Source organism: Carlito syrichta, unplaced genomic scaffold (assembly GCF_000164805.1).
Source record: "Carlito syrichta isolate Samal-C Ts95f unplaced genomic scaffold, Tarsius_syrichta-2.0.1 Scaffold306787, whole genome shotgun sequence".
In the NCBI taxonomy this organism is placed as follows: domain Eukaryota; kingdom Metazoa; phylum Chordata; class Mammalia; order Primates; family Tarsiidae; genus Carlito; species Carlito syrichta.
The window spans coordinates 364,018-374,495 of NW_007250883.1; the positions used below are offsets into that span (position 1 = coordinate 364,018).

Genomic DNA, 10,478 nt, shown 5'->3' on the forward strand with positions numbered 1-10,478 from the left:
TCAGTTCATTCCTTTTTTTTAATATAGTTTAGAAATCTATTAATGAATTAGGAATATCTGGTCCCCTGAGGAGATTCCACACCTATCGTCCTATTTCACATGTTCAATTGTACAGATTCAACCCATTTTCCTAACAGTGAATATAAACTACATATAATATATTTTTAGACCATTCTTCTTTTTTGTTGTTGTTGGTAAGTAAATGACCAAGACTTTCCAATAAATACATTTAATAGAATCACAAAATCATCCACCAACTAAGCTCTCACAGGCAAAGTAATGTCTGCCAAACTTTGATATATCTCCAGACACCCACAACCCAACTCTACAGATTCCTTCACTGGCTGATGATTCACAATGCCAAAAAATAAGGAATATTTTTGTACATTATTTTCTAACTATTTATTTTCTCTCTCCTACAAGACTACTGTTTCCCTCTCTCTTCATTGGTTATGTTTCTGCAGATGCTTGTCATTCCCACTGCTCTATGTTTCAAAGACACTTCTCAGTAAACAACTTAAGCAGGCTTAAACTTAAGCAGAGGCTATATTTTGCACTATGCATTTGTTTTGTTTTGCTGCCAAATAATTCAAAATAGTAATCTGCTGTTTGTAAACATCACATCTGGATCTGCTATCACTCCACATCTTAATCCAGTAATTTTTACCATAAAACTTCATCTCCATGAAGAATCTGGAATGTGTAATTGACTTCAGATAGTTTTCATGTATAATAATGTATAAAAGATTAAGATGATTGCATTTTCACATGGATGCTATTATATATCAATAATTCTATTTTAATCATATTTCATTAATATCTAAAACCATTGTGTAAGAATATTTTGTCTTTCAGTTTCTCCTTTCCTTATTTCTCCTTTCTCACTCTTCCAACCACTGTTTTCAAAGTTATTTTCCACTTCTACTGAGTTAATTGCCACTATTTTTGAAAAGTTCACTTCTGTTAAAATTTTGCATCATATTAAAATGTCCTGTAATTATTTGGGCTATCTAGCTCTTACCAAACCTTGCGCCACAGTCATTAAAATTAAGCTGACTTTTAAGAAATGTTTTTCAGCTAGTTTCATTTTTGACATCAGTGCCAAGTTTCAGTTCAACAAAATGTACTACATTGAACTAGTCTACTGCTTTGGAATGAAACTGAAAATTAAGAAAATAATAATAACAATCAAAATCCAAAAAAGACATGAAAATTGCATGTATTTCATTTGTTTTATAGCCAAAAATTTTTTAACCTTAAGTTGGAGACTATAAAGTTTAGTTTTTTAAAGATAGTTTTCACACAGAAAGTAAAAAATTTAACAAATTAAAAAACTATTTGAAAATGTATAGCTACACTCAGAAGCACCTAGAATAAAAGGGAGGCAGAAATGTCTGAATAGTCTTAATAATGAACTTTACACTATTTCACTTTGCTTTGTTGACATAGTCTCAACAAGAAAGTATCATGAAGGTTATTTTAAAGTCTCTTAATGTTAGTTGAAGTTTCTAGTAAATAAGTTACTATTAAGCTACTCAAAATGAATTAAAAATTACCTCAGGCTTGTTATTCTTCTCAAATGCCTATTCCTAATTAAACATTCTGAGATAACACTGAAAGTATGGAGTTATGACCTCATACAAATAAATATGAAATCATGTCCATTATAATTTATATAAACAATAGATGTATAGCACATGTGTATATGTGTATTTGTGTATATATATGTATATGTGTACAGATAATATATAATTTTCAAGTTCCTACGACAGCTCTTCTAATTATAATTAAAATTATGACTTTAAAAAAGTCATTGTTTTGAGATACTTGACATCTCCTACATAAACTGTTTAGAGTCACATATGCATAAAAGACAAGAATAATCTTTTAGCCCTGAAAAAAGAAGATATGGCAATATACTGTCAGGTGTTATTTCTGCTATGAACAGAACATATATTTTCTTTAAAAGCCAATAAAATAGATATTGCTAGAATGTAAACAGAAATTAACGTTTACTCATAAAATAAACTATAAGAGGCAATAAAATGTTACAGCATGTTCCAATTTAGTAAATATCTGAGCATATTAAACTGGAAGAAGAAATTGCTTTGGTTATCATGAATGAAAACCGTGATTTCTATACCTTAAGTATAACAAGACAGTAATAGATAGAGGTTCTGATATATTTTACCCAAATTATAGAAAATCACAGCTTGACTATTCTACTATCCTGATCCCCAGTTATCATACAAAATGAAATCATAATTATAAGCAAGTCACACATATCAAAGTAAACAAATATTGATTAGACTTGTCTTCCTAGTTTGGTTAAAGTACAGAAAATTAACCAGACAGTTAAGTTACCTACCAGCAATCACTGGATTTTATGTGTTACACCTTTACAAACAGCGCCAGATTTTAATTCCTCTTCCCATAACATAATCACCATGCCAAAAGAGACTACCAAAGTCAATGATCTAGTTATGAGTAATGAATGGTTTGGGTTGGTTGGAATCCACTTAGTTAAGGAAAGAGAAAAGAGAAGTGGCTCATTAGGGCATTTCCTGAACCCTGGTTGGAATTTCAGTTAAGGAAGAAGAAATGACACAGCAGTTTCAGCTTAAAGCGACTTCCTTTCTTTATCTGAAATACGCTGCTAATTTGAGAAACAGTGCTCTAACAATATTTGACCACAGTAGTGTGGCCACAGAAAAAGTTCTTGTTGATCCTGTTTTTGCCCCATAATTAATATTTCTTCCCAGAACATGCACAAGCAGTATATGGTTGTTATCAAAATGGACTAAGAGCCCACATTTATTGCAACATACCATGCTTCGCCTTTAACATTTATTCAATGAAGTGACCTACACCATTTTTCAGTTTTTAAGAACTGCACTTTTGTTTAGAGTATAAATAGAGTTTGAGTTTTTGCTTCGTACCATTAAACTTCCCATATTACACATAATCCTATTATATCACTAATGATTTTGCACTCAGAGTGACTCCAAGAAAATATTTCAAGAATATTTTAATCTTCCCATGCACATGGAAAATATACAATTCAGCTTATGAGATTTCTTCTTATTATTGTTATTTCTATCCCAATTTGGTTTGTATTTTTAAGGGACATGAATATGGGTTACTCACTGCCTTTACAAATGAAACTACTAAAGAGATCTCATTTCATGTATTAGTCATTTGCTGGACTTAAACTTGAAACATCCAATACTTTGTTTCCAACCTATAATTCACACTGTGAAGCTCTACATTCATTCTTAGCAGTTTTACCATTTCCTTATTTTGTTTATATATATTTTAATGTATACAGCAAGACATTCATGTAAGCTACTAAAGTTTCATGTGGAGGTTGCATTCATATTTCTACTTCCTTTGTGTTTTAGAAATTGTACAATTAAATTGACATTTGTGCCAGAGTGGTGATTATTTTAAAATATCTCAGCACCTTATATCTTGTTTTAAGAATTTCAAAACTATTAAATAAAAAAATGTTATGTCATTATCAATTGCATATTTTTGAGTCACCTTACGTTTTCTGGTTATGTTATACATCTAAATCTCTTAAGGTGACTGGAAGTCATAAATAACTTAGTGTAAAATCAATTGGTTTCAATTAACATTAGAAATAAACAACATTCATATCAGAAATATTGTGAGGAAATAAAACATTTGGGATTTTAGCCCAGAAACTACTTTAGATTGAATTCAAGTTTAATATATTTGTGTGATACAATGTTTTTAACACATTTAATATACCTGTGTAAAATGTTTTTTTGAGACTCAGAAGGTAAACTTTGAAGCTGTATTACTTATTGGACATATATTTTGGTTTCTTTTTTTTTTTTTTTTTTTTGAGTTGGAGTCTCACTCTGTCGCCCAGACTGGAGTGCAGTGGCCGCTCCCGGCCACCGCAGCCTCGACCTGCTGGGCTCCGGCGATCCTTCCGCCTCAGCCTTCCAAGTAGCCAGAATTACAGGCGCGCGCTACCACACCTGGCTAATTTTTGATTTGTTGTAGAGATGAGGTTTCGCCTGCCCAGGCGGGTCTCGAACCCGCGGGCTCAGGCAATCCACTCATCTCAGCCTCCCAAAGGCGTGGGATTACAGGCTGAGCCACTGAGCCCGGCTTATTTTGGTTTCAAACGTTGGAAACACCACATGGATATATTGACACCTAAAGAAATCAGCATTTGTATGTTAACACTCATTATCTATTAATGGTGGCCCACTGGGGTAGTCATGATTTTTTTCAAATTTATGTTTATCGATTGCATCTATATTTTCTATATAAAAATATGTTATTTGGAATAACATATAGTTTTAATTTCAAAACTAGCTATATATTAAAACTTTTAGTGATAGTAAACTACTGGCCGCAAAATAATTTTACCACAAATTACCTGCTTCCCTATTACAAGAATAAGGGAGATCTTGTAGCTACCTGATTATAATTTAAGTTCTGTGTTTTGCTATTACCTGGCTGATGTTTATAGATTCCCCTCAGGGATCATTTCTGCTAATATAGCAATGGCAAAGAAAAAGGCAAAACATCTTTTCATGATTCATCAAAAAATCTTTGTTTCTAGAGGTTCATTCTCGCTCCTCACATTTAAATGTCATCAAGTCCAAAGTGCTTAGGAGCAGGAACTTAAGAGTCAGACTGCTTTGGTTCAACTCCCAACTCTGCACCTTCCTACCTAGCTCACTGATTAAAATACTTAACATTTCTTTGCCTCAGTTTCCTCATTTGCAAAATAGAGAAAATAATAATACCTAGAGCAGGGCTATCATGATAATTGAATGATCAGAGCAGAAACAGATTGTTTAGATAGTGCTAGGCATGTAGTAAATGCTAGGTAAATTTTCTCTCTTTTTCTTAATTGTCTCTGTCAATCCCTTTTTACCATCACTGTCATCCTCCAGCCTCTCTCGTATCTACCCACCACCAGTATTTGTGCACAAAATACTCTGGCTTCCCATTTGTTATCATAGATGAATCATACATCATCTCATACAGAGAACAGTTTGCTACATTTCCACTGGAATTTCCTATCCTTTTCACCTGTGCAAGAATATCACCCATCAGTGCTCTACTCTCACCTATAACCTGCAATGCCAAACATGAACTCTCTGTCAGATCATTCTCATCAGAATACAAACAGGTGTTCTTTTTCCAACCTAAAGAAAACAAAAACAAAAAACTTCTCTTGGCCCTACTTCTTTCACCAGATATCACTCCATTTCTTTGTTTCCTTTGTGAAGAACTCAAGAGTTGTCAGCATTCATTGTCTGATTTCTTTTTTTCCCACGTTCTCTTAAATCTCTTCCAGTTAGGCTTTGTGTTCTTACCAGAACACCATATCTGCTCCTGGTCAATTGCAAATGGCTTCTATCTCACTAATCAACTGGTCACTTCTCAGTCCCAATTTACATTCCCAATCAACAGCATATGTTTGATAATTATCTTCTTCTTGAATGCCCTTTGTTCATAGATTTTCAGGACACCATACTCAGATTTCCCTTTATCTCACTGGATGCTTCTTTTCAGTCTCCTTTGCTGTTTCCTCCCCTGTTCTCTCACTTATTATTATTAAAGTGTCCTAAAGCTCAGCCTGTTCGCTTATTTTTCTAGGTACATTATCTCGGCTATCTCATTTATTGTCATGACTTTATGTCATCAATTCGCTGTTGACTTTTATGGTTATATCTCCATGTTTGACCTCTCTCCTGAATTCCATATTCATATATCCAACCGACTACTCTGCGTCTCCATTTCCATTTGTAACAGACAACTGAAATCTTCACAACCACACACCACTTGCAGCCTTCCCTAACTATGTTAATGTCATTTTTTCCCACCAGCAGGTTCCTCTCTTTCTCTCATATCCTTCAGCCTATCTAAAAGTAACTCCTATGAGCTTGCCCTTCAAACATATCCAGTATCTATCTGCTTCACCCAACTCCCATTGCTAATACGTGGGTCAAAGTTAACCTCATCTCTCACCTGGATTACTGCAAAGACCTAACTGCTCCCTTCTTCTACCATTGCTAATCATCCATCTCCCAACCCCTCACATACACACACACACACACACACACACACACATGCGCGCGCACCAGTTGTGAAACACCAACTCCTTACTAAAGTCCAAATTTCACCTTTCTCCCTTCTCTCCCATCTAGCCCCATTCACACTTTTTACCTCCTTACCCTACTCTGCTTTTTTTCCAGGTAGATCCCTTACTCATTAGGTTTCTGTTCAATTTCTAACATCCACTGGAAAGTAGGAAAATAGTCCTCACACAGACCTACATCCCTGCCTGTTTGTTCATGACATATCCTATACACTCAGAGCAGCATGGCACATAGTTGTCACTCAGTGTGTTTGCTGAATAAATGATTGAATACATGACCCATAGTTGCTTTCTAACTGATCTTGCTTCCAAGTCGTTTTCTGCCCCCACTTTTCTTTGTATTTATTTTTCTAAATCAGATATTTAATCATTTTATTCCCTTTATTTATACCATCGAAAAATTTCTAATACCTAAACTTTGATTTTAAATTCTCTTATAAAAGTTTTCTTAGGTAAATCTGAGTCTGGATTTTAAGCTTCATCATAGTTTATCTCGCTTCCTTCTGCTAGGAGTGTCCTGCTGCAGGACTTCTCTTTGCAAAGCCTGGATCAAATGACCTCCTGTCCGTTAGCTTCCTTGAAAGATATAGAATTAAATGCCCTTGTTTGTGTGTATGAGAAGGACACTCAAGAAAACCCAGGATTATTTTTTGGAGGGCGAGTTCATTGTAGTACAAGTTTCCCCTGCTGGATTAAGTGTTCTAGGTGCCCGTCGGTATCAGTGTACCAACTAGCATTATTGTGAGAGGGCTTCAGTTAATTTTTTTTTTTTGGAAGATTCATTCAACATATTTCCTCATTTCATGGTGGGTTATTTCTGAGTACCTGTCCACACTGCACTGAGTTTTCAGCAGTTGACCAAAAAAACGGCATGAAATGAGTCCCGTCCTCCCTATTCACCCAATCACTTCCCGAGCAGCTTTATTTTGTTTGTTTTCCTGGATGAAAAAGTCCTCAAAGGGAAACATTTCGCCAATGTGGAAGAGGTAAAATAAAAATGGCAGAAGCACTAAAAGGCATCAAAATTGACAAATTCAAAAACTGTGCAGTGGAAAAAGTGTCTTGATAGGTGTATTACATCCAAGGGAGAGTACTTTGAAGGTAACTGAACTTTGAACATGTAAAAATAAATACACAACTTCTGGGTTTTGGGGGGTCCCCCCTCATACATGCTTCTGATGTATCCCAGGCAGAGAATAAAGAAGCTGGTTTTTGACAAACTCCTCAAATTCCTATCAATCATTGGTTTCAGACAGCCTACAGGAAAACATTAATTCTCAGGGATAGTTTGCCCAAGTTGCACATGGACAAAGTAGTTTGTATCATTCTGAGAACAGCACTCTGACAAAAAAAAAAAAAAAAAATTCTGGCCTTTGGAAGACAAGTGCTCTCATTCATTGAAAAGGTAAGGAGTACCAGGAGATATAGACCAGAAAACAACATCTGCTACAGTTACTTAGAATCAATCCTGTAGACAGTATATATTAAATATTAAGTTTTAATGTTCTTTACATTAACCTTCCCATCAAAACTAATACTGTATTTGTTTACTTATTGATTAATAAGCATCTATTAAATGACTGCCATGTATCTGACATTAGGCATATAAGGGTATACAGACCTAGACCTTACCCTTTGGGAGATTAAAATCTAATCAAAATTAAAGGTAAATTCCCCATGGTTTAAAATAATTTATGACAAAAATAATAATTTAATGAAATAGGAAACTAAACGGATGTCAGGAATAAAAGGATTGTTTTTCTTACTTCTGACTTTTGGGAGAACACAGAATATTGAAATAAGAAATATAATGGAAGTAGAGATTGATTTTCAAAGTCAAGCATACTTTTGACCACTAAGGCAGTGGTCAAAATCAGTAATGTACAGTATTTAAGTTTAAAATATTAGCAAATCATCCAGGAAAAAATTGCTAATGCACTTTTGGAAATGAACTCAGAAAAATGGTTCTACAAATAAGTAAAAGGTGAATGAGAAGAGTTCATACTAACCCTTCAAAAAAAGAAAAACAATATATTCACTATTACTTTAGAATGCTTTCATAGAAGTCTCAAAAATGAAAGGTTATTGATAAAAATCTTTTTAATGGCAATTGATTTTGAACATTGATTTATGCTCATAAGAATGCCTTTTGTGTTACCAATGAGTAGTCCTGTTAAAGGCAATCATTAATTTTTTTTAAAAAAACTTCCAATCTATTAAACACCAAGGAAACCTAGTTTCTCTCTGAAAAAGCTAAATCAAAGGAAAAGATATGTCTTGCCTAAGAAATTTAGAAAAAAAATTCAGAGTCAATATCATCATAGAAAACATGCAAACAAAATCAGATGTGGGTATATAGAACTGGAATTTTTATAATTGCACATGAATCAAAATTGTACTTTTAGAGAGATTATTATTAAGTCCCTTGGCAAATAATTAGTAATGATTATTCAAAAGCCTGATTTTATTACCAGTCTTGAAAAGTACAGAAGTTATTAGAAAGTGAAGGTTTCCTATTTTTATGTGATAATACCAGACTTTGGCTCTTTAACACTTTAGAAAAATCACTAAATATCAAATTTGACTCTGGCTTCCAATATTATTAAGAACTACAAATCATCTAACATAACAAACAGGAATTCATCCCACTAAAAGACAAAAGTTGAATGTATGTAGATTTCTCTATTTCTTTAGGATATGGGTAATTATAATATTTGTAAACTTTTGATATATCTTTAAAACTGCCCTTAAGTTTTCTCTACCAAAGTGATGATGTGCTCAACAAAAAGCATGCCAGGCACACGTGCTGTGGAACACATTTAAAATGTGCATAATACTATACAGTTGCAATAGTGGCACTTTTTCACTTCTAAAATGGTTTTCATCTACCTCAGTGAACTTCAGAAACATCTACTTATCGATCTCTCACCAGTAACAGCAGAAGTACACATACTTATCATTGCTCTGTGAGAAATGGGTAAAATCAATCGAAAGAATGAGACAACTTTCCCAAGTTTTCTGTCCCAAACAATTCAGTTTTGAAGAACAAAGAGTTTGTAGAAACCTTTAAGGCATTAATGTAATTTAATTATTCTCTGATACCAAAATTTCTCTAGAGCTTATATTTAATTTTGGCATACACTAGAGTATTAAAAAACCAGTCCGTCTACAAATTTTGAAGTACAAAACGTGTCTTTAACATGCAACCTCTGTGTCCTTTTCCCTTTTGCCAGACAGGTGCCATGATCCCTTATCATCTCCCCATTTTTGCCACTATCAAAAGTATTTTTAGAAAACACTCTATTCATTATATACCTTGTTCACTAAGGTATAAGTGATTGTTAAGACTTAAAATATTCTCCCTCCCAGAGGTGTTTGGAAGGTAATGGATCCTTAAGGTAAAGAAGGGAAGAAATATTTAAATTTTTGATGGGAAGATTATATATAAAATTTCAGAAATCAGATATATTTCATAGTGGCTGTCATCTAACCTGAACATTCTGTATTAAAACTAGACAACATATCCTTAAAATAAATACAAGTAAGGCTTCTTCCACTGTGATATTAGGATGTTCCAAATGAGATGGCAACTCCCACCATTGACACTGCAGGTTCTAGAGTCTGGGAAAATGACAAGTCTTCTACAGTCTGCCAAAATTGTACAGTTGCTCTCTATCAGATAGGGTAGGCTATGATATGCTGATATAACGAACAACTCCAAAAAACCACAGAATGTTTTGAAAAATTGCATTTCATATTCTGTATGTCCAGCATACATTGATGGTGGAAACATAGGATGATGGAGTCTCCATCTTCAAATATTCTTCCAGCACTATTGAGACAGGAAATAGGATACGGAAAACCATATACAGGTTCCTAAAGATTCTGCAGGAAGTGACATCCATCATTTCTGTTTATCATTCAACGGTTATGTGTACTTCAAAGGAAATTAACCCACAAACCTACCATCTGCTAAGGAGAGAGAAGTATAATATTGATTATTAGGACTAATGACTATAACACTGCTAATTTGTCTTTACAGTGGTCCCCCAGCCTTTTTGGCATCAGAGTCTGGTTTCGTGAAAGGCAGTTTTTCCACGGACGGTTTGGGGGGGAGGGTGGGGGGGGCGGGGGAAGGTGGAGGTGGTGTAGGGAGTTTTGGGGGGAAAATAATCAGGTATGAGATTCTCATCAGAAGTGGCAACAAAAGCCGGGCTCGGTGGCTCAGCCTGTAATCCCGGGCCTTGGGAGGTTGAGGTGAGTGGATTGCCTGAGCCCCCGGGTTCGAGACCCGCCTGGGCAACTTGGCGAGACCTCATCTCTACAA

The 10,478-nt window shown here is 34.7% G+C and overlaps 1 protein-coding gene across 2 annotated transcripts in view; it reads right to left on the bottom strand.

The window, feature by feature from the left end:
* Positions 1 to 10,478, bottom strand: part of TFEC (transcription factor EC) — a 160,870-nt gene that overhangs the window by 75,954 nt on the left and 74,438 nt on the right. The window contains exon 1 of one of the 2 annotated variants that reach the window (XM_008063384.1): positions 2,369 to 2,501. The exons of the other annotated variant lie outside the window; for it this stretch is intronic. The gene's annotated coding sequence lies outside the window, so the exon portion shown is untranslated. Of the gene's footprint in view, positions 1 to 2,368; positions 2,502 to 10,478 lie in introns of those variants that run through there. 2 annotated transcript variants of the gene reach the window in all.